Here is a 5536-nt window from a genome sequence, read left to right on the forward strand (position 1 = left end):
TGAGGCTATCCCAAGTATTCAAAACAGATTGCAGTTTTTCTTAGAAAAAGGAATACTCAAGGAATGTCAAAGGCCATATAATACTCCAATCTTGCCAGTAAGTAAACATGGATTAGATAAAGATGGGGATCCAGAATATAGATTTGTTCAAGATCTTCGTGCAGTAAATGAGCATGTAATTTTCCCACACCCTGTTGTCCCTGACCCAAATTTAATTCTTACCCAACTACCTGTATGGGCACAATAGTTTACTGTTTTGGATTTAACAGGAGCATTTTTCAGTATACCTATTGCTGAAGACAGTCAATTGATTTTGCCTTCACTTGGCAAGGGGAACAGTTGACTTGGACACGCTTGCCACAAGGGGTTTACTAGTTCACCAACCATCTTTTCTCAAATTCTCAGAAACGATCTAAGAGACTTAAAGTTTCCTGGGGGGTTCTGTTTTGATTCAATATGTTGATGATTTGTTACTAGCAAGCCATACGGCTGAAGAGTGTATGTGGGATACTGAATATTTGTGCATCCAACTTGCAAAAAAGGGGTCACCGTGCATCTCTATCCAAACTGCAACTCTGTCAACAACAGGTAAAGTGTCTGGGGTTTATTCTTAAACCAGGGAGGAGAGAAGTAGATCCAGACCGGGTAAGAGCTCTACAAGAAATTCCAGACCAGTAACAAAGAAACAATTAAGGGGATTTTTAAGGACAAGGAGGATATTGTAGGCCATGGATTCCTGGATTCAGTGAAATAGCGAAACCTCTTAACGAGGCAACAGAAAAATGAGGAAGTGGAACCAATAGCTTGGGGTCCTGAACGAGAAAAAAGCCTTTCGTGCATTAAAGGAAGCATTAATGCAAGCTCCAGCTTTGGGGCTTCCAGACTAGTCTAAACCCTTTAAACTTTATTGCACAGAAACCAAAGGAACAGCAAATGGAGTGTTAGTTCAAACTTTAGGGCCACATGAAAGACCTATAGCCTATTATTCTTGCACATTAGATTCAGTAGCAAGAGGAACTCCGCTACGGATGGAGAAAAGGGTGAACATGATTGCGAACAGGTGATCAAAATGAGGAGCAACCACGAGACGACCTACGAGATCAGCCTTTGGATAACCCAGATATGAACTTGTTTACCGACGGCTCCTCCTATTATGAAGAAGGATGGAAATGTACTGGGTTTGCTGTTACCACGGAGACTAAGGCATTGTTAGCAGGACCTTTGCCTCCCACTCTAGGTGCTCAAGGCGCAGAGCTCGTCACCCTCACGAAAGCCGCACAATATGCGATCGGCATACGGCTTAATTTGTATACTGACTCTAAGTATGCGTTTGGAGTTTGTCATGCTACAGGTATGCTGTGGAAAGAAAGGGGATGTCTCACATCAGCAGGTAAAACGATCGCCCATGGACAACAGATTAAAGAACTTTTGGAGGCGATCCAATTACCATCTGAACTAGCAGTAATATATATTAAAGCACACACCAACCAAGAGACTCAATTGGCAAAAGGGAATGCGCTCGCGGACCAGGCTGCAAAAGCGGCAGCCCGACAAGTCATCTTTGCAATGACACTGACCCATCAAGGAGAGCTCGACCGGGAATTACCAGACATGCAGAAACTGTATGAGGACCTTCCCGCGCAAGACAGCCAGCGCTGGGAGAAGCTGGGAGCTGAACAGCAGAATGGACAATGGACTCTGGGGGGGGGAACCATTACTCCCAAAAAAAAGCATTTAACACCGATCGCGCGATGGCACCGTGAGAAAAACCCATGGTGGACCTGAGAATATAGCTTTGAGAGTGCAGAGACTGTGGGCAGCACCAGGGATTTATGCTGCTATTAAGAGAGTTTGCGAAGGGTGTCGACTGTGCAAACAGTATGCCTCTCTCTTTGAAAATCAAGGCACCAGCAGGAGAGCGACCTCCAGCAACATATCCTTTTCAAAAACTACAAATTGACTACGCGGAGATGCCTAGGGCTATGGGCTATGCTTATTTACTTGTGATTATTGATCAGCTTTCGGGCTGGGTGGAGGCTTTCCCACTCGAAAGAATGACTCAAAAGCGGTGGTTAAAGCTCTGTTAAAAAAGATAATACCTAGGTACGGAGTTCCTGAAATAATTGACTCGGACAGGGGAGCACATTTCTCTGCCGCAATTTTAGTGCAAAGTTATCATTCATTAACTCTCAAGATGCAATTGCACGTACCTTATCATCCACAATCGTCAGGACAAGTAGAAAGGATGACTAGGACGATCAAAGACAAATTAGTTAAGACTTGTAGACAAACTGGCTTGAAGTGGCCAGAAGCATTAAATTTCGTACTTTGGGACATTAGAAATACACCAAGGCAACCAGTAGGTGTATCTCCCGCAGAAGTTTTATTTGGGAGAATTTTAGCAGTACCTGGAACTTATATGCCAGCAAAAACAAGCCTTTTGGATGGAGACGAACAGGTAACTCAATAGTCATTGTAGTTGCAAAATTCTTTTATGCAGTTACGAAATCATGCTTATTGGTATCAAGGGATAACCCCTGAAATTCAGGTACATAATATTCAACCAGGGGATAAAGTGTATATAAAGAATTTTGAACGGAAAAAGAGATCTGAGCCCAAATGGGAAGGACCTTACATGGTGTTATTAACCTCCTTTTATGCTGTAAAGGTACAAGGAAAAGAGACGTGGATCCATCACTCACATGTGCTTAAAGATTCTGCAACAGAATGAAAACCAACGCACTGCTGTATTTGCTGATTTGTTTCCTCTAGAGTAAGACTGATACCTTGTGGACAAAGTTCATCCTGCGATACCGAGACGTAATTACAAAAGGACCCATAGTACACTATAGTAATACTAGTCTCTGGGTACAAACCTTTTGTAAAGTTTGGGGAACTAAGAATGCAAAAGGGGAAAATATTGTAGCGGGTAGAAATACTGAGATTGTATGGAATCCTTTTTTTTAATCCCAATGGTTTGCTAGAATTTTGTGTTGGATTTGTGATGGGAGATCCTGAGAATGGAACGGAATCATCAAGAAGTTATACATGGAATATGTATCCATATCACTCATATATGAGCTGCAAACAGGGACAGGAACCCGGTGTGTCAACCATCACTTATGGGTAATGACGGAGGGTAAACACAATGATTGGTGTTGTATCAATTTGAATCTGCCGAGTCCATTCTTTTTTGTAATGTATTACATTATCAGAGATGGGTTTAGGAATTTTCCGGTACCACACGATTAGGAATGTCCATGGGGTTTTCAAACTGGCATTTTTAACACTGACAAAATAATGACCAAATCTAGATTAAGTAAACAAAGTCTAGCTGGAAATGAAGACGAACCTTTTTGGTTAAAAAACACTTGCGTTTCCTTAATGAAGTCCTTTGCGAAGAATTTGGATTCTACTGAATGTTGGCTTTGTGCATCTTTACCAAAATCTGTAGCTCGAGGGTTGGATTTAATTGGTATTCCAATTCCGAAGGATTCAGTTTGGGAAAAGTTTTGGAGAAATACCTCTATAACGACTAAATATGAGGAGCAAATATTAACCATCGGAATTCCTCCTTTAGACGAATATCATCACATCCTCTGTGTAGAGGCATGTTACCCCCCCCCCCCCCCCAGAGACCTGGACTCGGCAGTTTTGTCTTGATCACACTTTTGTGGGAAGTTGGACTAAATGCAACACAACTAATCATATTAAATCTCGCTTGAGCTGGGCTTGGAGGGGACCAAAGGCACTAGGACTATTTTGGTTATGTGGTGACAAAGCTTATAAAGTACTCCCACCACGCTGGGGAGGAATTTGCACTCTAGGATTGGTAACTGTGGATTTACAACTTCTCCCTAAAACTCTGAATGTTCCAATCTGGCATCGCACCTTTTTAACTCGTGTTAAAAGGACCAATAACCCACTAATAGAAAACCCCTCAGGATTTCACTCTTTTCTCTGATAGTTCGTACCATCTCTAGGGGTGAGTGAACTGGAAAAAGCGATTTTAAACATATCGGGAGAAATTGAAAAATTGGCAAATAATACCGCTCATGGGTTAACAACCTTGCAAATTGAAATTGCAGAACTCTCAAAAATTGCCCTACAAAATCGTATGGCCTTAGGTATGTTGGCATCACGAGGCAGAGTTTGTACAATGCTAAATGTGAGTTGTTGTTGCATGCATGTAAATCATTCAGGGGAATTAGTGACTGACGTACATAAAATCTGGGAGAACAGTTCTCAAATGCGACAAGTACAAAAAGACGATACATCTTGGGGTTTTACTGATACTGTGTCGTGGTTGACTTCCTGGGCTCCTGATGTATCTGTGTGGCTCAAAAAGGCACTTGCTGTAGCAGCCTTAGTGATCACAGGGATTGTACGCATAATAGTGATTTTTCAATGTTGCATAGCCTGTTTTTCTAGTATAGAAGCAAAATTACAGGGGCTTGGAGATATAAATAATTGCAGGGATGCAATGAAAACAAAAGGAGGGAATTGTAAAAATATAGACGCTTAGCTATAAGAAAACTTATATTAACTAGAAAGCTGCTTAAGGCCTAGAACTGTTTTAAAGCCTATAATCGTGGGAAAGGGGTTTGTAATCAAGGTAACAGGTACTGAAGCTAACTGACCATGGCAACGTACAATGCTGCTACGTTCCTTGTACAGTCCCTACCCAACCAGACAATAGGCCCGGGAATATTAATCTTAGGAAGTAAGTTGTAATGGACAAGTGTATCCACAGCGAGGATACTGCGCATGCCTGCAAGAAGAGGGTCACCCAGCGAACACGGGTGCGAGATCACTGACGACCACCAGAGACCCCTGAGGGCCACCAACTCAAATCACTGAGCATGCGTGATGGGGAGGAGAATATGGAAATGGATTCCAAGAAATGATTATCGTAGGACTGCCTTTTCTCGGAAAAATAATGAATATGTATATTTTGATTCTATATAACCTGTATGTTGGTGATCACCTGGCATGCACGTTTGGGGGAGCTATTCCCCCCGTGCATCCAGCGCTGCAATAAAGCAAACCTAGGGTAACTCACGTCTGGTAGACTTTTTCTTTAACAGATGGCGACCCAGATGGGACCCTAGGATGCAAGAGGAAGAAGCACCAGTTAATTCTCTGGACAAACCCGTGACCAACGCTCGTTGCCGGCAAAATAGGTGAGTTCACCTAAGAGACTTGGCCACGGGTGTTTCCAGACGATACTGGGAGTACTCTTGTGTTTAAACTTGCTAAAAGATTTGGTAAGAGGAAAAGAAGTAAGAAATGGGACATACACCCAGCGTTGAAGGGGGGGGGGGGGGGGCGCCCCTTGCTGAGGTTTTGGAAAATTGGAATAAGGTTTACGGGGCACAGATTTTGCAAAAGACAAGACTGATTGTGTTGTGTCAGGAGGAATGGCCATTCCTAACTCGCACTCGAGGGGGAGGACCCATGGATATTTGGCCTCCCAAAGGAACTTTTAAGCCCCATAAGTTAAAGTTTTCAAGGACTATTTTAGAAGATACTGCAA

The sequence above is a fragment of the Balearica regulorum genome, chromosome 26 (assembly GCF_011004875.1).
Source record: "Balearica regulorum gibbericeps isolate bBalReg1 chromosome 26, bBalReg1.pri, whole genome shotgun sequence".
Taxonomy (NCBI): domain Eukaryota; kingdom Metazoa; phylum Chordata; class Aves; order Gruiformes; family Gruidae; genus Balearica; species Balearica regulorum.